Here is a 27,489-nt window from a genome sequence, read left to right on the forward strand (position 1 = left end):
CTTTTAAATAGGTGGGGGATGTATTACTTCCTATTGCTGCTATAACAAATTACCACAAATTTTGTGGCTTAAAACAACCTAAATGTGTCATCCTACACTTTCAGAGGTCAGAAGTTCATAATGGTCCCAGTGAGCCAAAATCAAGATGTTGTCAGGGCTGCTTTCTCCTAAATGGTCTAGAGGAGAATCTCTTTCCTTTCCTTCCTTTGGCCACCCAAATTCCCTGCCTCATGGCCTCCTCTTCCATATTCAAAGCTAGCAAGGTTGAATCTCTGGTCATTTTTCCCCAAACCATATCTCCCTCAGACCCTGAAACCTTGTATCTCCAACCTGTTAATCCAGGGTAATGTCAGCATCTACTCATTAGCTTCCTTAATTCCATCTGCAATCATAATTCATCTTTGTCACATAATGTAACATATTTCCAATTCCTAGGGAACTGGGACATCAGCATCTCTGGGGACGCAATACTCTGTCTACCAGAGGACAAAGTCTTAAATTAACAATGGAAGATTAATATTCACAAGATCTATAAAATCTGAGTTGGGAAATTAGTCTAGGGTCAAGAATAACAACCAAACTTCCTGCCGAAGAAAGGAGTAGCATTTGAGGTGAGATTACCACACAGAAATTGTCTGGCGGTGGACGTGGGAATGGGTATATTCAGACAGACAACAGGAGAGGCCTGGGAAGCAGACCATCAACCATAACAGAAAGGGCCAGGATGTCAACCTCCAAGCCACTACCCTGATTTTCCTCCTCCCCCAGACCCAAAAGTCTTCCTGTGGCCACAGCTCTCTCACTGGCCTTGACTCTAGGTCACACTGACTGACTGGCTTATGCTGGGCTGGAGGAATTGCACACAAATACTAAACAAGCACCTGAGAGAGACATTCTCCCCCAGCATTAGTGGCTCCATGACTCCTGTACGCCCATTAATTACCAAGGGTTTAACCTGGACCTAAGAACTCAGGCTACCAGATTAGAGTATTTGCTCATTTACCAATAGTACAGATTGCTGAATCCAAATATCTGAAAGAATTCAGATAGACCCAAAGACCAAAAATATGAACATGTCACTGAAAATGCATGGCAGACTGTTGATAGGCTTGATATTTATTCCTTTTTTTTTTCTTCAGTAAGTGCAGCATATTCCTTTTCTGCTCTGAAAATCTGTCACAAACTTGTGGCTTAAAACAACAAAGTTTGGGCAGGGCTGGTTCCTTTTGGAAGCTCCATGGGAGATTCCATGGCCTTCTAAGTTCTAGCATCTGAAGTCTACCTGCATTCTGTGGGTGTTCACCCCCTCCTCCATCTTCCGACACTTCACTTATACCAGCCATCTCCTTTGAACTAGCATCACTCTTTATGAGGACCCTGTGATTATGCTGAGCCCACCTAGAATCTCCTCTGGAGATTCTTAATCACACCAGCAAAAATCTCTTCTGTCAGGTAAAGTAGCAAATTTGTGTTGCAGGATTTTTTACCTCAATACCCGGGTTTCGTTGTCTCACTGCTTCAAAGAATGAAGAGGTGGACACAAAATGAGCAGCAGGCAAAAGTTTCTTAGGGTATAAGATTAGAAAGTAAGAATAGTCAGATAAGCTCTCTTTACAGAGAGGGGACATTTGAAAGGAAATGCCCACGAACTATAGGCAAGGGTCCTTGTTTTATAAGTGTTTCGTTAGCACCCTCATCCCTTCCCTCTTGTTCCTTCTCAGACTCTACCCTTACTGGCTGGATAACTCTAGGTGCTGCATTGTCCATTCCTGATTGGCTCGACTCCATTGTGTGAGGAGTCAGATTGGTCATACTGTCCCTCATATAACAAGTTTTATGGTTTCCTTTTTTAGCTATGCATTGTGATTGTCAAATTCCTGAAGGAAACCTGAGGGGGAGTAGCTGGTGTTTACTACATTCTTAAGAGGGACCTTATGCCCAAAGGGGTTTGCTGTAGTCGGATACTCCCAGCATTGTTCCACAATATGTGTTTTTCTCCACCCAGAGACCTCAGGTACTAACCTTTCCCTCTCTGCCTACTGAATCCTATCTTCTCCTATAATATTTGTAGGTTGAGAAAATTAAGACATGAATATCTTTGAGGTTAGGAGACATTACTCTATCTACCACAGTAAAAGAGTCTTGATTTTCAGCCTCATACATGTCTAGATGGGATAAAAATCACATATCACAGTCTCCTTTGTAATTAGGTGTCACCGTGACTAAACTAATGAGATATAAGCTAAAGTGTTGTATGAAATTTGCAGGAAGTGTGCATAACAGAAAGTGGTATGCTCTGTTGCCTCCTTCCACCCTGTTGGTTGGGATGCAAATATAATGGTTGAAACATCAGTAGCCATCTTGGATCAAAGAGTTATGCCTTGACAATGGAATATATATATATATATAGGAACAACACATATAGTGGAACAACAAGATGGAAGGAATTTGGGTCTCTTTTGGAATATCAAAACAAGCCTGAACTGGCTTCTTAAATGTGAGATATCTTGAATGTGAGAGAGAAATATATTTCTCTGATTATTTGGAGTTTTCTGTTATGTATAGCCATATTTAATGCTAAGTAATACAAATACATTTTTGCATTATACAGGTTAGTATTAAACTTTCATCTTTTAGAAAATTTATACACTGGCTCTATGTGTATAAAATATTTTTTGTAAGAGAGGGATTTTGTTATAATGACAGCTAATGTGTTTATATGCAAGGAACCAAAAGGAAGTCTGTAGATAAAATTGGATTTAGGAAGATTAAATATAAATTTATATCATTGGTTAATTTCCTTTTTACTACACTGAGTAAAGAAAAATCCTAACAAGTTTATAACTTCAAAGGATTGGTCTAAAGTCTAGCACCAACTATTGACCAAAACATAATGCCAATTTAGAAAGACACACTTATGGATTTTTGCATAGGTCATCTGTGTCCTTGATAAGGACTGGCCTAATTCATTTTTTAAATTTGTGGGCTTAAAAATGAAGCTATGGCTTAAAAATTTGAAAAGAACAAGTATACCAGGAATGATATATTTTTATCTTCCCTTTACCTAGAAGGTTATTGAGTATATACTCTCTATAGCATTTTTCAGTCAATTTATGAGCTTAGAAAAAGAAAAATTCTACATTTGAACATGTCAACTTAGTAAACATGAATACCCAGATAGAATTTCTCAGACCAATTATTTCTGTATTTAGTTTACATACACACCAGTACACTGAAATGTGCATTGTCTCCAAATTAAATACAAGCACATAATGGAATCTTTTCTGCTACGTATTTATCCCATTTCTACTCATTCTAGTATTACTGAAGAGAGAACAGCTGGCTACCATCTTCTTAATGTTTGTTTTGTATAACTGCATGTAACAGACATATTTCATACATGTGAATACATGTATTTATAGTAATAGTATTTGTGAAAGACCTGCTTTTGCTTCTCTGTAAACAAATTTTTCAAATATTACATCTACATATGAATAAAATGTTAAAGGCAAATAGTACAGAATATAGTGTTTAGGAGAAAGTGTAATAAAATATCACAATTAACCAAGAGAAGCAAATTTAGAATCAAGATGACTAACAGCACAAGAAAAAAATCATTGCATGTCACAGATGGACTTGCCTCACTCCTAATACTTGACTTTTTTGCATCTACATAAATTATACCAGAGAAAGCAGAAATATAAAATGAATAATAATGGAGTATATACTAATAGCTTCCAACTTGGAAAGAAATGATCCTCTGGAAGCTTATCTAGAAGTGGATTGACTGCAATCAATTGATTGTTTTCCTTCCAACATTGTAGCATAAAAAATTTTAAGTTTTCAACAAAGTTGAAAGAATTTTACAATGCATAAGCATATCGTCCCTCACCTAGATTATCTTCTTCATGTTTACTATATTCCCTACATCAGATAACTCAAAATAATTAAATAATTACATTTTCATTCTGATGGTAGGCTGCTGTTCTAGGTCACATAAATTGAATTAAGCTTACAGCGTGGCAGTAATTTACATTAAGCTGTTTAACCTTCTCCAAGAGAGAGTTCCAGTGGTGCCTGTGCATTTGTGTAATAGAAAACTGGGAAGTGTAAGAAAGTAAAAAAGATCGGGCGCTTGGGTGGCTCAGTTGGTTGAGCATCCAACTTAGGCTCAGGTCATGATCTCACAGTTGTGTGTTCAAGCCCCTCCTCGGGCTTCAGATTCTTTGTGTCTCTCTCTCCGCCCCTCCCCCACTCACACTCTGTCTCTGTCTCTCAAAAATGAGTAAATGTTAAAAAAAATCAAAAAAAAGAAAGCAAAAGAGATGGACTAGCCACAATCATATGACCAAACGTAACCACTGTAAATACTTAAAATGACATTTTTATTTTGTTTTACATAAAACTCCTTTTTTTTATATAATAGTGATTATACTTGGTAATTTTCATAAGATTTACCTAACTTTCGCTGTCATATTTTCTTAAGAATTTTTTTATGTTTTATTTATCTTTGAGAGACAGAGCACAAGTGGGGGAGGGGCAGAGAGGGAGACACAGAATCGGAAACAGGCTCCAGGCTCTGAGCTGTCAGCACAGATCCCAACACGGGCTTGAACTCAAAGACCGCAAGATCTGAGCCAAAGTAGGATGCTTAACCAATTGAGCCACCCAGATGCCCCATGCTGTCATATTTTAAATGACAGCATATTGAAAGCATATTGAACACCAATAGCCTATTGAACGCTTGTCCCAAAATGTACTTAACCATTACTTAACCTTTCCCTTTTAATGTACCATTTGAGTGGTTCTCATTTTGTGCTATCATAAAAATGCCGAAGTGAATTATTTTGTGCTTCAGTTTTTCTCCTTCATCTGTTTTTCCTTTGATTCAGAAGTGAAATTACTGTTTTGGTAGGAGAAAATAATATTTTTATTTACCCAGTTCATATTATGCATTAATAAATACTCCACCTTTTACACCCAGTTTTGGTATCAAAGGATGAAAAAAACAATAACATGTTCCTTTCTGATATTTAAGATATGTCTCATTCCCATTTCAACAAAAATAATCTATTTCATACTTCTTTACAGGGGGAGGTCTAAAAATCCAAAAATATGTGTTTTGAGGTGTACAGTGAAAAAGAAAAGCTGGGGCGAGTATCTGTTGCTACAGATGGAGATTGAAAGATAGGAATATGACCACTCTCCACATTAGAGAGCCATCCATATATCACAAGAGATAAATTAAGCTAACCTGTACTCAACACTAATGCTGTACATCTCAATTTGACTTGGTGCTCATAAGCTATTAATATTCCATATTAAAATTATGGAAAATAAAAACAGAAAAATTGAAAGTAATTTATGGTAGCTTTTAAGTTGATGCTTCAGTGTGAGAGTTGTGTTAAGAGTAAAAAAGAGGAGTGAATAAAAGAGCATAGGAAATAAATCATTAGCTGAGAAATACAGTCGTCCTCCTTTATCTATGGGGGATATTTCCCATGATCCCCAGCAGATGATTGAAGCCATAGACGGTACTAAACCAGATATATACCTTTATATCTATGGTAAAGTTTAATTTGTAATGAGGTGCAGGATGAGATGAACAACAATGATAAAATAGAACAATTATGACAATATACTATAATGAACATTAGGTGAATTTGGTCTCTCAAAATATTATGTGATACTATATTCACCCTCTTGTAATGATACGTAATGATATAATACCTACATGATGGGATGGAGTGAGGTGAATGACGTAGATATGGTGACACAGTATACACTATTCTTGACCTTCTGATCATGCGTCAGAAGGAGGCTCATCTGCTTCTGGACTTACTTGATTGGGTTAACTGAACAGAAACCCAAGAAAACAAAAGCTCAGGGAAGGCAGACTAGCATAAAAGTGACAGGAAGTATTTGGCAGATTCAACACCAGAAAAAGCAATATATTAACAACTGAAGGCACTGAAACATCAAAACCTGTCTGTTACACATTGAATATCATTACACCATATGATCTTTGCCCTGGAATCTACAATTTTATGCCAGTGATTAAAAATCCTATTGTTTTCACAGGAGTTTCTTCAAACTCTTATTAATAAAAAGCATTCTGGTTCCTAAACACATTGATCTAATTCTGAGGTTCTAAAGCAACTTTTGAAAATCCTTTCAGTGACAACCATCAGAGAAATGGAAAGCATATTTTATATCTGGCTCAAAGGAAAAGGTCTCCCATTCAGTGTCACAAATGCAAGCTCAGTATAGAATACTGCATCATGAAATGTTACATTAAGGCCTGCTTATGTCTATCCCCAGCCCCAAGACACATGATTAGAACTCAACCATCACTACATTAAAAAAAAAATTATATGAATATATCACATTGACGGCCTGTTCATTCCCTTCTCTGTGTGTGACATTTCCCCATTCTTAATGGAAATTCTCATTGATTAACTTAATCTTGTTACGCTTTTGGTAAGTAAATTAATATGCTTAGGATGTTAAATTGGAGAATCCCTGTTCATCTGCTTTAACTTCATATTTTCACCAGGTTGACAGATTAATTTCTAAGAAAAAACCATTAGCAATAGTCTCCTCCCTGCTATTAAACATGACATATAAAATGAAAATAATTTGAAACAGCTGGAGCAAGACTTTCCAGGATAATGCGTAAGGACTATGCCAAGTGAAACATGAATCCATATCATTATGTTGGGATAAGGTTTTCTATACAGTATGAAGTTCGACATAACTTTTAGAGAATTGTCACATATCACTAGAATGGAATGTACAACAATGGAAAGCAGTTGCAGGTCTCCACTGATCTTAGTCAACTGCAAAATAAAAAGAGAGAGAGAGAGACTAGAAACTTAGGAGAAGTGACTAAAAGGATAATAAAGAAATATGTGATACACTTTTAGTATAATTGCTTTTTGGTACAAATCATTGCCATTTATCTAAAATCAATCAGATTTTAATTTTTATGTTTAGAAATCACTAAAAGCACACTACCTTAAGTTAAAGATTTATTAGAAATTCATTTCCTAATATATATTATTACCAACCAACTGGACTTTTTATTCTTTTTAATGTTTATTTATTTGTTTTGAGAGAGAGAGAGAGAGAGAGAGAGCACACGCAAACCTGTGAGGGGCAGAGAGAGAGGGAGAGAGAGAATCCCCAGCAGGCTCCACATTCAGTGTGGAGCCCGATGTGGGGCTCCATCTCATGACTGTGAGAGCATGACCTGAGCTGAAATCAAGAGTTGGACACTTAACTGTCTAAGCCACCCAGGCGTTGCCAACTGGACTTTAAGAGGAAATGCTGAACTCTTAAATCTTAGAGTTGCTGAAAATAATAGTAAAGTATTTACAGACAAATTGACATGCTACTTAGGATTTGCTTATTTTAAATAATCGATGAGAATTTCCATAAAGAATGGGGAAATACAGTACCCAGAGAAGGGGATGAACAGCCCGTCAATGTGATATATTCCTAAAGAGAGGATTGAGTAGAGAAGGTCCAACTAGCTATGTGTTGATAGTTGTGGAAGCTGGGGGATGAGTACGTGAGGGTTTTCAGATCCCTCAATCTTACATATTTGCCATCCACAAAATGGGTGTTCTTTTAAGGAAAGACCTCTATAGCATTTATTTAAACTACCTCTAGTGACAGCATATGTAAACATATGTTTGAGAGAGAAACAAAGAAAAGAATATTCAAAATGCTGAGATTACTTTGTTTCTCAATAAATGAGAAAGCACTTCTCAAGAAAATACTGAAGACAGGAAAGGAAAACTAAACAGATGTACGGGTCAACAAAAGGAACCTAGAGGTGAACAGCAAAACTTTACAAGTTGTGAGAGCTTCAGGAATTCTCATTCTGGTTCCTTCTGAGCAAACTGCAACTAAGAATGGAATTCCACATGGTTGGTGGTTAGTTTGTTGATTAACAAAAAGTTGTGTACATATTATGTGCCAACCACGATACTAGGTGCTGAGAATACCAAGCACAAAAGCTTGCCCTTTCATGAGAGAGACAGATATTCAAAAAATGATGACAATATAGATAGTAACTTGTGTAGCAGGATTATGACTAATACTATGGGAAGAGAGAGAACAATCTAATTCTTCATAGGTAAGACTGTAGCAGATTTATGAAAGAGCTGATAGAACACATGATGTCTTATTTCTAAAGTTATCTGTGTCAGAAACCATTGATTTGGGAAAAAAATCCTATTCAAATTAGATTTTCAAAAAGATACACCATAAAGATACAGAGATACTATATCTTAACAGAGAACTGCAGAAAATGGGAATAATTGCAGAAACTTCAGGAACCCAATTGCAGAAAATATGAAAAATATAGAAAAATAAACAATTATCAGACGGGAATGCTATGGCCACATAACTTCTCATCTCCACACCTTTTCTGTACTCACTTCCATTTCTTTCTACAAACCAGCTTCTCTCCTCACTCATATGCTTTTATATGAACCATATCATGGCTACCCCGAAGTGAAAGGAAACCTGCATAATTGCAGCCCAGTTTCCTACAATTAATGGACTTAGCCCCTAGGATCTCATTTCAAAATGTCTGGAGAGGGAATTTCATGAGTCATATTGGCATCAAGTTCTCTCCTTCAAATAATCTGCTGTGGAACAAGGAGGTGAGACTATTGGAGCTAAGCCCTTTTACACTGTGGCTCAGGTGTAGTCTCTCAGAAAGGAGCCTTGTACTGGTAACTACTTCCTGGTGAAGGGTTGTTTCCACTACTTGCTTGATATGTGTGTTATGGAAATTAATACGACCCTAACTTAAAGCTCTCTGAAACTGCTAAAAAAGCAAGCTCTCTGGTAATATTATACTACACTATGTTAACATAAGCTTGTGTTTTGAAAAAAAAAAATCAAACGATAAAAAACATAATTTAAGAAAGACAGAAAGTCCCTCATTTTGTTAAAAGGAGATTTGTTGATACTTTTTGATATATTACCAAAACAATACAGAGGTAACAAGAAAAACAGCATGAAGGTAGGAGTAAGGTTTAACTCATTTTAATGAAATTTCCCAACCTCAATTCCTTAGGGTTCATAAAGATTAGACAATAATTATATAAAGATACAAATGCCATGGTGCTATACTTCATCTTTCTTAAATCTAAAGATTATATGATATTGTATTCAGAACGGACAATGTTTTTTAATACAGAAAAAGTCATTAGTTATGTTTATACCATATACAGATTTCAACAAAATAGATTTTGTAAGCAAGAAAGGATAAAAAAGTTAAAAATTATTCAGAGTCAAATGTGCTTCAATTTCTTTGCCAGGGACAGTTTGGTTAACATTTCTCTAATACTTCAGCATACAAAACATATATTCTTGAGTAGTTTGCGGCAATAATGTGACCATAAGAGGGGCTATGTGTGCAAGAAATAATGTCAGATCAACAGAGAAGGTATTAGGAAAAATCTTGTGATGGGGAAGAGATAACCCCAAAATGCCATCTTGCCCATAGAGTATGAGACTGAATTAAAGCAAAACAAAGTAAGTCAAAAGGGACACACACATACACACAAGTACCACCACCACCAATGAAATATTAGAGATAAACTATCATCTAGATGTATCAAATTACAGAGTTTTAGAAAGTTATCTAGGCCACTCATGAAAGGGAATTCTGATAAAAATAGAAATTTAAGAATTGGCTTACAAATAACCCTATACCAAAAATTAACTGAAAAGACCAAACAGAAGTTAGAGGAGAAAGAGAAATCTCTCCAAAAGTATTAAAATCACATGCCACAAACTTCAAGGGACTTTTTATCAGATATGCACAATTTGGATAATTATACTCCAAAGGACACAACAGATAGGGTGTTAGTCTGATCATGCTACTCTTAACTGGAAAGGAGAAACAGAAGTGGTGGGTGGTACACATGTTTTTGAACTCTGAGGTAGAATTAAGACAAATTAGCTACACTTTTGGTTACATGGCTGGTTGTAGTCTTTGTCAGCAGCTATAACAGAATAACACAGCCAGGTGGCTTATAAACAACAGAAATTTATTTCTCCCAGTTCTGGAGTCTGGGGAGTCCAAGATCAAGGTGTCAGTAGATTCAGCATTTGGTGAGGAGGGCCTGCTTTCTAGTTGATTGATGACACTTTCTAGCTGTAACTTCATATGGCAGAAGGAGAAAGGATCTCTCTTGGGCCTCTTTTGCAGGGCACTAATCCCATTGATGATAGTTCTGCCCTGGTGACCCAATCACTCCCCAAAGACTTCACTTCTAAACACCATCACACTAGGGTCTTAGGTTCAACACATGGATATGATGGAGAGGACACACACATTCAGTCCATAGCATGGTTATAGTGGGAGGCATACTGTTTACAGCTATAAAGATGAAGACCTTACATGCGAGATGTATCCCAAAATGGAAAGGAAATTTTACATAGTGCTTTGATATTTCAATACAGTTAAATATTTTAAGGGTCCTAAATACATAAGATGTGGGAGAAAAGGTCATAAAGTATCTGAGAAAAAGGGACAGCTAGGAAGAAGAATTTAATCGATAAAGAATCCATTCAAATCAATAAGAAAAAGACAAAACATCCCAATTAAAAGAGGGCAAAAGGCTTGAATGGGCACTGCACAAAAGAATATACTGAATATATTTCCTATATTGAAATATGCATTGGGGGAAAAATAAAACTGTAACAAGCCATTCTAAACACCAAAAGAATGGCTGTTTTGAAAGAGATCATTAGTGAGAATGTAGAGCAAGTGGAACTCTTATTAACTGTTGATGCTGTTATAAAGTGGCACAAACACTTTGGAAAGCTGTTTGACATTACCTGTCAAAGCTATATGTTCATACAACCATGATCCAGTGATTTTAGCTCTAGAAAAGTACTCATATGTGAAACAAGACATCTCAAACGTGTGCATAGCTTTATTCTTACTGGTGTCAAACTTGAAACAACCCAAATGTCCATCAACAACAGAATGGATAAATAAATTCATACAAAAATACTAGATATCATTGGAAATAAACACACTCTTGCTGCATTCAAAAATCCCACAAATAAAATATTAAGCAAAAGTAGCTGGACACAGAAGAAGACATATTATGTGATGCCTTTCCATGAAGTTCAAAACAGACAAAACTAACCTATGGTGATAGAGATTAAGTGGGAGTCATTGGGTGGTGGTTCTACAGTTTTATATATTTACAAAAATTCATCTAGCTTACATACAACATGTGTAATCTAATATAATTATACTAAATTAGAATATTAAGAAAATGATTTAAGGAATTAAAACACTGGATGTGAACTAAAAATGACGATAGAAGTAGAAAAGTGCAGAATCAATATTACAGAAAATCAAATCCATTGACTCAAACCCTCCGCAATACAAGTGGAAACAAAAATGAAGAAAAACAAATACAGTCTATGAGAAAATAAGTATATGGAAGGCATATAAACATGATGCAATCTACAACTGTTAATTTTTTAATAACAGAGGAACTGAAAAAATAGTCAAATACATAATAGATAAAACCCTGACTAAGGTAAAAATGTGAATCTTCAGATGAAGAGAATTCACTGGATGATAGGCAAAAATGACAAAATACAAAGGACCTAGAGAGTCTTTAAAGTCTTAAGTTATAAGGATAAGTGAAAGATTCTTCAAACTTCTGTTCATTAGCATGACTCATCAGAAGTCTACCTTCACCCGTACGTTTTTCTGGAAAATTGGCAGAAAAAAAAGAGACACTAAGGACAAAAGCCAAACAAGTGCCAGACTTCCTCATGTACACTATTAGATGCTAAGATGTAGCTAAGACAGAAGAATGGCTGGAGATAATTGACAGAGCAAGTGGATTTGAGAACTCTATTGTCATTCCAGTTGACATTTGTTTAGCAAAGCAACAAAAAGATTGAAAATGCAGGAAATTAGAAACTATATATTAGAAACTTCATCGTTTCCTTTCCATGAGAAAAAAACAACTAGCTGAGGAAATCTAAAAATAAATCCCAATATAGAACAATTTTAGAAGTTGACAGAAAAACTACCTATACTAATTTGCTATATAGAATTGTTACTTTGAATTTTAAGACCAGAGTGTAGGTGAATTAAAGCAGATCTTTAGTTTAAATTGTACATGGTCACCAACTTAGAACAGTTTGACTTATGATTTCTCAACTTTACAATGGTGTGAAAGCTATACACATTCAGGAGAAACCAGACCTCAGATTTTGATTTTGGATCTTTTCCTGGGCTAGCAATATGTGTTATGTTAGCATGATGCTGGGCGATGGCAATGAGCCACAGCTTCTAGGCAGCCGCGTGATCACAAGGGTAAACAACCGATCCACTTACAACCATTCTGTACTCATACAAACATTCTGGTTTTCACTTACAGTCCAGTATTCAACAAATCACATGAGGTATTCAACATTTTGTTATAAAATAAGCTTTGTGTTAGATGATTTTACCCAACTATAGGCTAATGTAAGTGTTCTGAGCACGTTTAAGGTAGGCTAGGCTAAGCTATGATTGGCAGGTTAGGTGTATTAAATGCATTTTTGACCTAACAGTATTTTCAACTTATGATGGGTTTATTGGGATATACATCCATTGTAAGTCAAGGAAGTTCTATATGTTATCTGATATGTAATTTGAGAAAAACTTAACAGTTCAGTAGTATCAAATGGTAGAGGTAAGGTCGGGTGGGGGGGGGGCGGTGAGAGAAAACATAAGTTTGTTGTAATTGTATTTACAGGGTGCAGCTTCAGCTGATCAATTCCAGGGAATTTAATCTTCAAAATCTAAAGACACTGATGGTCGTCCTACAGATGCTTTGCAGCAGGAGATATAGTTTCCTGGGATGTCTATAGGATTTTGATTTGAGGATAACCTCTTTTTAATGGATTCTCCAGGCTCAGAGGATTTTTGAGATGACCTGGTCATAGAACTCTATGATTTATAGGAGAGTGGAAGTGATCATTTCCCCGTGGCCCTGTGCCTGCCCCATAGCCTCACTCCTTTTATCATCTACTCATGAAATATACTTCACAAAAGATATGGCTTATATCCTCTATCATATGTCTTACTTCTACCTCACTGTATGATGCTTAAAATAAATATTTATAGGGGCAACCAAGCATTAAATTAATTTTTAAAGTAATAAACATGTAAAGCTGGTTATACAGTAAATGGCAACATTAAGATGATATACAATGTACTATAACATTCAATGTTCAATAACATTAAATGTGAAAATGACAATAAACACACGGGATCCCAAATCTCAGAGCATATCAAAGTTTGAGATGTTGAGGGGAGGGGGAGCAGATAAGAGGAAACGCAAGTGTGTTAGCTATCTAAAGTTCCACAGAGGAAATTAACACTATTGGTTCTGAGAAGAACAGCAATCAAAAGGCTGTGTACTTTCCATTAATAAATGACACGGATAAACACAGATCTGCCACAAAAGTTTGTGTTCCAGTTGTGGCTGGGCTACCTAGAAGACTAGCAGATTATTTCAATCTTCCCAATCCCATCTTGTGGGGAAACACCTATAAGACACTGAGGGAGCAATATTGAAGTCTCATAAATATTCACGAATCTGACATCGTTGGTGAGAAAATAGAGTCACTTTAACCAAAGTAAGAACTATTATTGCTCACAAGTCAATAGATCTATATAAACAGAATGGAAAATACTTGCTTGTGTCAACAACCCAGGTCAGGGAATGACAGGAACTATTTTCTGTCTCCTTTCCCCCACCAAAACATAAATATACAACTTATAAGCAGAAACAAACCAACAAACTACAACAACAAAATACTGAAGTCCAGGGGCACCTGGGTGCCTCAGTCGGTTAAGCATCTGACTTCGGCTCAGGTCATGATCTCCCAGTTTGTGAGTTCGAATCCCACATCGGGATCACTACTGTCGGACTGTCAGTGGAGCCCACTTGGGATCCTCTGCCTCCCTCTCTATTCCCTCCCCCCCCCTTGCACTCTCCCCCAAATAAATAAATATTAGAAAACACAAACCCTGAAGTCCAGACCAATTAATTTCAAAGAAAGTTTTCCCTAAGCTCCGCTGAAGTGAGCATCAACTTTCAAAAAAGTTCTTTTTTGAAATTTTCACAGTAAGCTAAAAAAGAACAAAGCGCCAGGAGAATAAAATAATGGAGTTCTTGAGTCAAATGACCATTAGAGGATTCTCCTGTCTCCCAGAAAGTAGACTCAGTATTCCCGTTCTTCTACTCAGTCACTGGTTGGGAGCAGCTCTAGCAAACATACAATGGATTTTGCAAGACTAGGGCCCTTAGTCAATTACATTTCCCATCATTAAAAACCTGTGAATCCATGAATACCAAGCACTTAAGGCTTTTGCAAATAAACAAGTTGCATTAATAAAACTTTAGGATGGTATTTGCAAAAGCTTTTTCCATTAGGAAATTATTTTAAAATAAAAGTCTCTCTCTCTCTCTCTCCCTCTCTCTCTCACACACACACACACACACACACACACACTCACACTCACGCTGACTCATGTATATTGTTCTGACACTTTATTGACCACTGAAAAATTAGTCCAGCCCCTGAGGACAAATTGAAAGAAGGTGGATTTCTCTCTATAACTTTACCATCCCTAAAAGGATTATACCAATAAAAATAGGTAGATTGCTTACCTTGCCCCAAAGTTATTTAAATCTGAAGGGAAAAAGGAACCTAATATTTTTTCTATATGTATTACATATGTTATCTCAGACCTCCTCATAACACTATTCTGATATATGTATAATTACCTCTATTTTCAGAAATGAGGAATTGGAACTTCAAAGATTTTTAAATTGGCTTAGCACAATCATTAGGTTTTGGAGTTAGGTCTGACAGCCTTTAAATTTATTCCACTGTACTCCCTTGCAATCTTCCAAACACTTTTAGACATAGAAGAAATAGACTTCAAATTAACAGGGAAGTGAAATTTTATTATGCAATATAGCTTATTTTTCTAAAAGACACACAAGAAGAAAAATTCAGATAAGCATTTTGCTGCAAACATCCTTAGAGACTATGAAAAGGAATTCATTGCATAAACTATGAAAAGGAGAAAAGATGGAATATGATATTTGACAACCATCAACATGTTATTTACCCCAGAATCCTTATTAACCTACGTAAGAAGAGAATGATAAAATCTTTACACTGTGCAAACATAAAGCTATTGAATATACCTCATTTGTTTATCCATTCATCTATGAATGTTTATTTGAGTTAAGTTTTCAGCTACTATGAATACATTTATTATTAACAGAACATACAAGTCTTTATTGGACATATGTTTTATTTCTCTTTAATATCTACAAATGGAACTTATAAACTCTAACATACATATATACTTTTTAAATATTAGTTATTCTAATGGTTGTATAGTGCTATGTCATTGAGATTTTAATTTGCAATTCAATAATGATTAACAATATGGAACATATTTTTATGTATTTACTTGATGTTTATATATCTTCTGTTCAAATGTTTTTGGTTGAGTAGTCTATCTTATTATCTGTTTATAAGTTATAAAGTTTTTTTCAGTTTATTATATATTTTATTACGATGACACATACATACACAAAGAGATTGAACAAATGTATGTACAATGACTTGATGATAACTACCTAGAGTTAGGCCAACTTCACAAGTCAAGGACACAATCTTCCACATGACCGCTCTCACTTCATACACCAAGTGTAAGCTTGAGGGTTCCCAGGCCACTAGCACTTCTGACCAACAGGCTAAACACTGAGGGTTTTAGGATAGCACTATGCTTATTTTTATAGTTTTACTATAGCAAAAGGCATCCAAACAAGGACCAGCAAAAAGAAGAGACACACAGGGGAAGCCTGGAAATATTCTACCTGCACACACAAAAACTGAAGTTTTCTTCCCCATGGAATCAGGATGCATCTCTCCCCATGGAATCAGGATGCATCACCCTCCCTACACATTGATGAGTGACAATGTGCATGGAATATCATTAACCGGAGATGCTCATATGAGCTTCAGTGCCCAGTTTTTACTGGGGTTACATTATATAGGCATGGTGATTGATAGTTTGCTATGTAATTAAACTCAATCTCCAGCTCTCCCTCCCCTCCGTGGAGGTCAGGCTGGTATGATGTGGGCAAAGCCCCAACACTCTAATCACATGGTCCATTTTTCTGGAGTGTCTACCACTGTCTTGAGGCATTTTTTGAGCACAAACTACCTAGGGGCTCTCCACAAGTCATCTCATTAGCCTAAACTATTAGAACCCACCATGAATAACATAGAAACTCCTGTCACTCAGGAAATTCCATGGCTTTAGAGGCTACCTCTCAGGAACTGAGGACAAAAGCTAGTCAAATTCTTTATTATACAATGATGTGTAAAGCCCTTTACTTGGTACCCAGCAAATATTATTTTTGTTATTGTTGTTAACATTCATAAAATACTAATTTGACAGAGTTGAGAACAGGTCTATGATTTATCTTCTAGTCTCAGGCACAGCTAAGGATTTAACCTTTCTTAAAATTCTCCTTACACATTAACTCAAGGAATCATAGGAGCATACTGGACCCAAGATTAATCAGAACACCTCTAAGGTTACTATTTTCCAGACCATACACTTGCACTTCATTGTTGAGTTTGTTTATTGAGATTCTGCTACACTGGGAAAATGGGAGCCAACCATATACCTCTTCAAGATATAAAAGCTGAAAGGATCCACAGAGTTTACGGCTTCTCTGAATTGAAGTGTTTTAAACTTGACTTATCTTGTCTCTTGGGACCACATTCATCTAATTAATAAAGTAAGCATATCAGAAGACATACTTAGGAAATTCAAGACCTCTGATTTGTTGTTGCATTCATGCAGCATGGACCTGCGACATACCCCATCTTGAAGCTAAGTAAACTTAGCCCTGGTTGAAACATATTTTGACTTGTGAATTTGAGAATCAATCAGAACTCGAGAGCAAAGCTTCTGTTCAAGGGGAGTGCACATTACATTAATTTTCTGTGAATCACGGAGAGCCCACATTGTCATAAATGTGAAAATTTTACAGAAATCCTAGAAAAGCAAATTCAACTGTGTGATAATACTTTTAATGACGAGAAACCATCATAAAGGGGCTTAAACATGAAAAGAAATTTATTAGCCCACATAAATCAAAAGTCTGGAAGTATTATAAACTTCAGGTGGAAAACCATCTGGGAATTCCATCTGGTTCTCCATTCTCTAATCTTAATTCCTTCTTCATGTGCTTTCTGGCTTTGTCATGGGTATGAAATAGGTGTCATTGTTCCCAATGCTGAGGGGAGACCCTAGGTTCCTAGACCTGTTTTGAAAGTATAAGCAGAACTATAGTTGTATTAGTTGCATTATTAAATCAGCTTCACGTGCTGCTTTGTTCCCTACTTACTTATGTTTCATGCACCTTTTAACCTCATGCACAATTGATCATTAACTTTGTTTTTTTACTCCTACTCCCTGTTTACCCACTGACAGTAGAAACTTAATAAGGACAGGAAAGGAACATTTGTCTTGATGTATCTGATTGTACCAGGTCCCAAATAGTGCCTCATTGTCTGGAAGAATGTTTACTTCCATATTTTTCAAGCACCCCCCAACCCTTAAAGATTTCAAGAAACCTCTTACCCTCTTCTCATGTATATAAGCTTACCCTAGGCTCAACAGAGCCAATGAAGCTTTGGGAATGATCCCTCGCCTTCTTGTTGGGCTGCCCTTCTAATAAGGCAGCTTTCTTTGCTTCAAAACTGGTGTCTCAGACATTGGCTTACTGTGCATTAGGTGCACAGACAAGTTTGAGTAATGGTAACAGTATGGCACCTTCTTATGAAACCAACCAGAAAGAGTCAACATCTCAACTAAAAATATCAAGTGAAATTCATAGCTTCATTCTATAGACGCTTATGTGCTGCCCAACCCTTAACCATCACCATAGTTAAAGGAGTGCTGTGTACTAATGGCTTAGGTTCACACCCCATGTTCACTGCTAAAGCAAACAATGCAGGATGGGAAATAAGGTTACACTGGTTGGGTTTAGTTTTATTTGTTTGTTTGTCTCAAGGGTGGGGAGAATAGATATATACAGCAGCTCTTTCTTTCCTTCTCAAGTTCAGAAACAGAAAATAAACCATAAGGATAGACACATGGAGACCAACATTTCAGCCCTTTTTCTTATAGACTGAATAGAAAATATGGCTTAGATGAGGGCCCAATTGGTTTGCTCACATTTCATAGGTCTCTGGCAATGTTTATACAGGCAAATCCTATACTACTAAGCTTATCCATGCTGCCTTGCTGAGGAGGAGAAAATCTAACAAGAGAGAAAAGAGTTGAGTTGAGAACATGAGATTTCTTCCTTCTATCCATAATCAGCTATCAATCTTTGTCCATAGGAAAGTTGAGTGAGGAATACGGAGTGTTAGTCCATCCAAAATCTCTCCAAATAGAAAAATGAAGCCAAAAACCAGAAGATTCTTCACCCCCCACCCCATCAATGATGATGAGTAGCTTGAGTCATTAAGAATCTACTCTTTCAAAACCACACAGATGGTAACTCTGAAGTCTTGTTAACGATGGGTAAAGTCCCTGATGGCAGGGAGTTAATTGGCTCTGTCTACTACAGACAGTATATACACGTATCATGACAGAGACTTCCTGAAAAACATGGCAGACACATTTCTCTCTGTTCTCTCCCCAAACCTAACTAAAATGGAACTTACATAGTTAAAAAAAAATAAAAGCATTAACACACAAGACCAAGAAAATTGTCAAGGAAATAAAAGCACTCTAGTGAAGTCAATAAAAAAGTGGGAGGCATACGGATGGAGTAATAGTAACAGAAAGCTAAGTAACTTCTTGGAGAGATGCCAGGACAAATAAGCCAAATCACATCCTAAAATTCTAGAAAGTCTCAGGAATGAAGACACCCATTATCTCCAGAGAAAGGGGACTAGGGAGGTGGGGATAACCCATAAAACAGGAAGATAGGTAGAGAGCCTGAAACAAAAGTATTAGAACCAGAGATGCCCCTTTTGAGTCTGGGCAATGACATGATCTCTCACCATCACTGATGTGCTGATTTCTAGAGAAGCTGCCCCATAGAGAAAAGAAACAGCTGATAACAAGGACAAGATGTTATACTGTCAAAGGTGGGATGAGTGAAAGTCTGCATCCTGAATTACGAGAATACCCCTCCAAACCCTATCGATACCCTGACAACTACCTCAAACAGAAGACTGCTAGGAAAACTGACCAGTCCATAGGGACTGTTGGGCATCCCTTTCTAATCACCCTGCAGTAGATACAAGAGGTCTGTAAGCCTTGCCAGAGGAGACTGAGCTTCCCATAAGCATTTTGGTAAACTCTTAGATATAACTAGATTGCCTAAGCCATAAATATTTGAGTAAAGACTCTATTATTGAAGCTATTTTTCCTTCAGCTTCTTTTCAGATTTAAAAACAAACCGGCATGAGATTTAGTAGAATGGTAGAATAATTTATCAAGTTCTACAAAATTTAGCTCAGAATGTCCATAATTTTTCAGAAGGATATCACAATCACAATTTAAGAAATATGTGCAAAAATATAATAATTTCCATGAATGCCCTTAAGAATACATTGCTCAAGTTCAACATTTATTTACAAATAAAAACCAGTGAAAATGGAAATAAAATTCTGGTTACTTGTCATGATAAAGAATGTCTGTACTAAAGCAACTACCACTATAGACTGAAAGGAAATGTACATACCTATGAGAAAGGAAGAGACATATCATTATCAAGAAATTAAACTATAACATGTAGTCAAATATAAGAATGAGACAGGATAGTACTCAACAGCATTCCTAAATAACCAAGTAGGATAGTAAAAAAAATAAAAATGTATCTCATCACAATATTAACTAAAATTATAATTGTAATTTAAAATTCTAAAGGAGAAATACACATGACATACTGCAAACACTAAAAAGTTTCTATTGGAACAAAATTATACTTGACTAAATGCAAAGATATAACATGTTCCTGGATGGAAAGGGACAGTTATATATAATATTGGTCATTTTTTATTGTTTTAATTTGTAATGTTTATTTATTTTTGAGAGACAGAGCATGAGCAGGGGAGGAGAAGAGAGAGAGGGAGACGTAGAATCCAAAGCAGGCTCTAGGCTCCAGGCTCTGAGCTGTCACACAGAGCCTGATATGGGGCTTGAACCCATCAATGGCAAGATCATGACCTGAGGCAAAGTCGGACGCTTAACTGACTGAGCCACCCAGGCATCCTTAATATTGGTCATTTCTAAAATAACATAAATGTTTAAAAATAAATAAAATAAATGTTTAATAAAAACTTAATCAAAATCATAAACTCCTTCTTGGACATGGCATTCCAATGACAAATTTTACTTTGAAGATTAATTAGTAAAGAATATTTCAGAATAGCCTCAAAAGAAAAATGATGGGAGACTAGATTTACAATATTAAAATATATGCTAAATAATCAATAACTGAAATAGTCTGGTATAAAAATCAACACTTTATATAGAAAGGTTGGGAAAACTAAATACTAATCCATATATCAAAACAGAAGAAAGTGTTTTTAATTAAAATATGCTTAGATAATTTTGCAAGTTTGAGAAAAAGTTCTATTCAGAAAAATAATAACCCATTACAAAAATAATAATCCTTCCCTAAATACACTCTAAAACACTATATACCATTATACAAAACATTAAGAATATCCAGGATGCCCCAAATAGACTAAAACTGGCCACTTAGCCTATGGTGGAACAATGTGAAGGGTGGTCAATAACTTTTGGACTATTTAAGATAAAAGGTAGTTCTTCCCAAAAGAAATAAAACTAAATAAAAATTTGAAATTTCTGAATTATAGCCCTTAAATAAAAATCCAGAAAGGCTAAAATGAAAGTCTAGAGCAAATGTAATAGGAAAAAATTAAAATTAGGTATAATTATTGTTTTAAAATTAAACTGAGCAAGGGGCTCCTGAGTGGCTCAGTAGGTTAAGTTTCTGACTTTCGCTCAAGTCATGATCTCACAGCTCGCCCATGAGTTCAAGCTCCACATCGGGCTCTGGGCTGACAGCTCAGAGCCTGGAGCCTGCTTCAGATTCTGTCTCTGTCTCTCTCTGCCCCTTGCCTGCTCACGCACTCCCTCCCTCTCTCTATCGTATATAAATAGACATTTAAAAAAAGATGAAAAATAAGATATAAACTGAGCATGCAAAGGGCAAAGTCATGAACAAACAATTTACAAAATAAATACAATTTTAGTAAATAAGCATCAAAATGTTTAACTTTGATTGCATCTCAAATGCAAACTATAGATTCAGTGATATAATTGTGTACTATATTAGTAAAATTAAATTAAATGATGCATATTTTGACAGAAGATATCTTAAAATTATCCCAACCTGGAAAAGGTAAACATGTCCCCTTGCAAGGATGATACAGAAACCCACGAAGCATTTCATTTTTAAAATAGACACTAAGAATAGAGAACACAAGTCTCAGTTCATTCAAAAAAATGCTAAAATCACAATGAAATAATTCACCAAAACACAAAGTAATTTGATATTTACTGTAACTATGAAAAAAATTCCATTAATTCAGATCAATGCAGCAAATATTTACCATTAATTTGGTACATGTTAGGCATTTTTCTAGAAAATTAGAAGTTGAGAAGTAAATACACAGCCCCAATTTTTTTCCAGAAGCTTATGATCTGCTGAGTCTGAAAGGGGTACAGTAAAAAAGAAATAAATAAGCTTTAATGTAATACATTTTGTTGGAGAACAACAATACTAATATATAATGTATTGTGAGATACGAACTGTTTAAAACATTTTTTTGAAAAATGTTTGGCATTTCATATAATGAACCATAAACAGAACCTTTTATTTAGTAATTCTGTGTCTGGAAATTGTATCTAGGGAAATACATTCAAAAGGAGGAAAAATCATAATAAATTAATATCTTTATTGCAAGGTCATTTAGATGGTAAGAAACTAGAGAGGGTTCCTTAGAAAACTAGTTACATTTAATAATAATTATGAAGATTACAGCAGCCAAGAGGAAATTTTAAGACCTATGTAGGGAATACTTGAGATACATAATTTTAGTATTCTGTTAAATACATTTTAAGAGTAAATTTGGGAAAAATCTAGAAGGAAATAACATAGTAGAACCGTATGTGCTCAGAAAAGAAGTGATTTTCATTTATACTCAACATTTTTAGCTTGCCAAAAATATACACTTCCCCTGGACAAACATTCTCTAGAGCTATTTCATATGTTGGATTCTTTAATAATTAAAGAATTAATTTGTTAATACAAATTTTAGGATCCCAGAGTCCCACTTTTCTATTCCCGGGGGAAATTATGTCTTAACTTGCTACCCAGCTAACTGCTGGAGAACTGGGTGGCCGAGAAGATGGTTAATAGAAGGGAAGCCTCCAAGGATTTGGCCGACCCCTCCACCTCCAACTTAGTCCCTTGAAACTTGCCTCTCAATGCCTTCAAAACTGGACTTGGATTGGAAGGCTGAACTTCATCCAAGATTTAAAAAAATCAAAGGCAACATAGTCTTGCCCAAAAGTGTGGAAAAAGAGGGAATGGAAAACCATGTTCAATGTTGTGTATACAGAAGGAGGAAAAGCATAAAAATTCTACATATATTTACAATGTGTTCCTTCAAAAATTTACTGTGAAAAACCTGAGTACCAAACCATAGCATTGACTGCCCTACGCCCAGAAACAGTCTCCCAACCTTCTGACTAGTTAATTCCAAGAGTGGATACAGTCCTTTTTCTTGACATCTAGCCCTCACCTCCATAGCACAGCCAAATGAAACCCAAAGACACTTCAATAGTTCATAGTATACTCACAAAGTCCTAGGTGTTTGTCCTTTAGTAACCTGCATTAGGCATATTTAGTACAATCTCAATTTCTCTCTCAGGATAACCATTTTTTTCTACTTTCTCAAAGAAATGACTGATATTAAAATTTAACTCAATTTACATTACTTAAACAAGCATTTCATACCCTGCTTGCAGATTTAAATGATCTTCCATTTCTCTAAGGGCAAGGAGTAAGAGATTACTTAACTTTGTGTAATTAAAAGTCCATCTTTTTGTCATTTTAAGTCACATAGTCTTAGAACACAAAGAGAATCAACTTCATGACAAGGGATGGCATTTGGGTTTTGATGGGTTGGAAATAGAAAACATGACTCCAGAATGCATTGACTGGAGGAAAAGGACTTAGAGGCTTTATTCTGTTTTGTTGATTCAAGGAACTATACTTGGTTTAGAGTGATTTGGGGTTTCATGTGCCTGAAGTAATAAAGCAGAGAGTCAGGTTGGTAGCTGGCCACAGAAAAGTAAAGGCACTACATAGGAACCTACATCACTTGCATTGTGTGACAGGTGGCCACTCCCAACTCCCTCTTCATTTGTACACCCAGAGTGCAGGGCCGGGCCTGGTAGGTCTGGAGGCATACCAGCAACTGAGCCAGAATGGATCAGGAAGTCAGCCTGTGCCAGTTAGTATATGACATTCCCTGAACCACAGAGACCAGGTTTAGAATATGCATATGACTCAGTCTGGATCAAGATGCCAGCTATGAGGGTTTCCTAAAGAGGGAATGAAGTTTTCTCACTCTCAAAAGAAAAGTACTGGAAGATACTCTCTCTTTTGCTGTCAGGTCCTAAGGATGTCCAAACAGGATCGCTTCAACCAGTTTGCCACCAGTTGGGAACACTATTGCCAAAGGACAGAATCCATATAGAGAAGAGCAAAACCAAAGGGGTTAGAGAGAAATAGGTGGAGACACTGGCTGAAAGTTGCCCCAAATCTCTTCCTGTTTCTGGGCTTCCATGTACAGGAGCCAATGAGCACAGTTGTACTTAAAATACAAAACAACTTGTGTGTTGTGATATATATGTACATATAAGCCAACATAAAATAAATTATTTACATATATGTACTTATATATATTGAAGCTGCTGATTAAGTGAAATATGTTATAAATATAACTCACAATATCATTCTAATAACTCATAAAATCGTTCTAGTAACTTCCAAATTGCTTGATTTTTAGAAATTGGATCCCTAATATGGCTGCCTTTAGCTAAATGATGGCTCTATTTGAGTCATAATTTGACTTAAGAAACTTTATCAGACTTCCCCATAAATTTTTCATTACTATGTGACATAGTCCAAGTAGAGAAATGTTATTCATTATATTGAATCCTCTCTGTCTCTGCTAAATTAACAAAAGTTATATGCAAAATATTTCTAGCTTATAATACTTTGTGATTTTTATATATTAACTTTGTCTATTACTAATTCATGAAAATTATTTAAATATAACATTTACTGAATCTAATGTTACTGATGTTTATTAATCATTAATCCATAAACAAACTTAGTATTATTTGAAAAAGAGCTAAGACTCGATAAATTGAAAGTACTCAGAAGTGTATGTAATATTTTTTTTTAATTTTTTTAATGTTTATTTATTTTTGAGAGAGAGACAGACAGAGAGACAGAGTGTGGTGGGGGAGGGGCAGAGAGAGAGGAAGACACAGAATCTGAAGCAGGCTCCAGGCTCCAAACTGTCAATACAGAGCCCAATGCAGGGCCCAAAATCATGAACCATGAGATCATGACCTGAACCAAAGTCAGACCCTCAACTGACTGAGCCACACAGTGCCCCAAGAAGTGTGTTTAATATTTTGCATGTGATATCAATTTTATATGATTTATCAGTGAATATAATAGCTTTTTCATTGGAATTACTTTGCTTCAAATGCTATAATATGTGCCTTTATCTCTATATCTTGTTCTTTTTCCCAATTTTATTTAGTTTTATAGATTTAATAATTTTTAAAAATTATTTTAGAGATAGAACGCACAAGTGGGGAGAGGGGAAGAGGGAGAGAAAGAATCTCAGTGCAGAGCCCGATGTGGGGCTCTATCCCACCACCTTGGGATTATGACCTGGGCAGAAATCAAGAGTTTGAGGTTCAACCGACTGAGCCACCCAGGTGCCCTGATAGATTTAATCATTTTTATCATGCATTCAATTACTCTGCCAGCTTTAATAAACCAAATTTTAATATAAAGCTAAACAAAATAGTGAAAGCTATAAGACTATTGTAATTCAAACCTGAATCTCTAAAAAATTAAGTCCATTTTCCAAGTTTTTAATTATTCCTATTTCAAGTTTTTCTGGTAGTGAATAAACAACACTTAAATTTTCCAAGCCACATTTGTTCTAGTGATACCAGCTGCCCATAGAAATGCAAATACTTTCAATTTTCATTATGTGAATTCCTAGTAAGTCACTCAATTCTAATGTTCATCTAACATATGATAAGTATAAACCTCAGCAAGAAAGAAATTTAATGATTTGTGTTATTTACATCTTCTAGTGCCTTATCCAGAAATAATTAAATGTGATAATGTAGTGCCAAGTTGAAACATCCAGAAACTTTTATCAAAATCTGTCTTAAATTCCACACTCTCTCTTTCGTATTATATTATACAACTACGGAAAAATGTATCATAAGATTTTCATGCAGATATTCCTCATTTAATTTTTTTGATGACCAACAAAAAAGCTGATGGATTATTTTATAGAATATTCCTTCTAGTTTCATGATTAATGAAAATTATAAAATTGTCCTCAGCATTGAATTTTATGTTTAAGTTAATTATCAATCCCTTTTTTGTAAAACAATTGAAAAATTATCCAGGAAAATCAAAATTCTACTACCTTATGTAGATTTTTCCAAAAAAGTGACAAAGTTCCAAAAATGTTTCCAGAAATGATTATATCTTTCCCTAAATGCAGAGCCATAAATCTAGGTTATGAGAATATATATAATATATATGTATATATATACATTATATATATTAGTATTATTTTATGAAATAATGCTAATTAGTATTTTATATCTAGAAATGCTTGAATATTTCTAATATAAATTAAAGTTTCTAAATTTTTTTTGCTTCATTGATATTCTTTCAAAAAATATTTTTGGAAGTTCATATTAGTTCAAATCACTTATTATATAATAGTGATTGATGTGATATTATGTAAACTGTACTGATGACTGATTGATCATTTTCCCTCGATGATGCTTGCAAATTTTCTTTATTTGAACCATGAGCTTTAATGGAACGTGATTAACATTCTGATGAAATACATGCGCTTAGCCCTTTCAACTTTATTGACAGAAAATTTAGCATTTTTTCAATACTAAAGCAATGAAAAGCTACTTATAAATTTTGTTAATATAATCAAGTTGTTTTTCATTCAAGAAATACAAATGATTTATTTTGTATTAATTCTTGCATGCTATCAAAATGCGTTCCAGACATTTCTGATTTTTGTCCAGCATCAGAAGATAGTCCAGGAAGCAGTTTATTATTTTATTTCATAAATCTTTGTGCTCCCACAGATTCTAAAGATTCATATTTGTAACACAGGCCTCTGCTGCTATACAAACTCTCACTATCCCAATAGATTCCTATAGTAAGAGATACATGTATTTCACCGCAATAATGCTTAAAGAGCAATGACAAAATGCTGATTCTTCTAAAACGCAGAACACGTTTTAGATAATGCATATACTATGACACAGATACCCACAGTAGGTACAACTGGAAATGTTTTGGAGAGGACTAGTTTATCAATAGATACTGTGACATCAATAGATACTATGACATATCCTATAGCAACTAAGTTAATGAATTTATTATAGTTTGATTTTATCAATGGACTCACTAATTTACCACTTGCTGTATCTGTGTATTTTTTTCCATGTAACTTTGTAATGCCACCCTACCCTGCCTCTGGGCTCCAAGTGATTTGCTTGGGCCAATGTGGTATTAGTAGGTGTGATGCAAATAGAGACTTGAAAGCATGTGTGTGGCTATCTTGCTCCTCTGTCTTTACCATGAGAACATACCTGAGCTGACCTTCTGGAAGATGACACCTGTGTGGAACAGAGCTGAGTCACTCTATCCAGGCGAGGGCCATCATGAGAGATAGGAGGAAGGCCAGGCAAGATCAGAAAGACTCCTAGCTGACATGGAGCTGACAGCAGCTATCTGAACAAATCCAGCAGAGATCATCTGAGCTCAGATGAAATCATCTGAATCCTGCAAAAATCATAAGTTAAAATTTTTTATTGTTGTATGCTACTAAGATAGCAGATGGCCATAGAAAGCAGGTATAAGTTTTATCTACAAATTTCTTTTTATTAATTAATTTTACTACTTATAGCCATTACTATTATGGTCTTTAGCAATCACGGAGAAAGCATTTTGAGTCTTAAAAAACTAGTATAGCTATTCTAGAATG

At 35.5% G+C, this 27,489-nt stretch overlaps 1 long non-coding RNA gene across 2 annotated transcripts in view; it reads left to right on the plus strand.

Annotated features, from left to right (window-relative positions):
* The first annotated feature begins 1,229 nt into the window (after positions 1 to 1,229).
* LOC132683876 (uncharacterized) overlaps positions 1,230 to 27,489 on the plus strand; it is a 47,938-nt gene continuing 21,678 nt past the window's right edge. For both annotated transcript variants that reach the window (XR_009612445.3, XR_013557752.1), the window contains exon 1: positions 1,230 to 1,452. This is a non-coding gene — a long non-coding RNA (uncharacterized LOC132683876). The remainder of the gene's footprint in view (positions 1,453 to 27,489) is intronic.

The sequence above is a fragment of the Panthera onca genome, chromosome C2 (assembly GCF_046562875.1).
Source record: "Panthera onca isolate mPanOnc1 chromosome C2, mPanOnc1 haplotype 2, whole genome shotgun sequence".
NCBI classification, from domain to species: Eukaryota; Metazoa; Chordata; class Mammalia; order Carnivora; family Felidae; genus Panthera; species Panthera onca.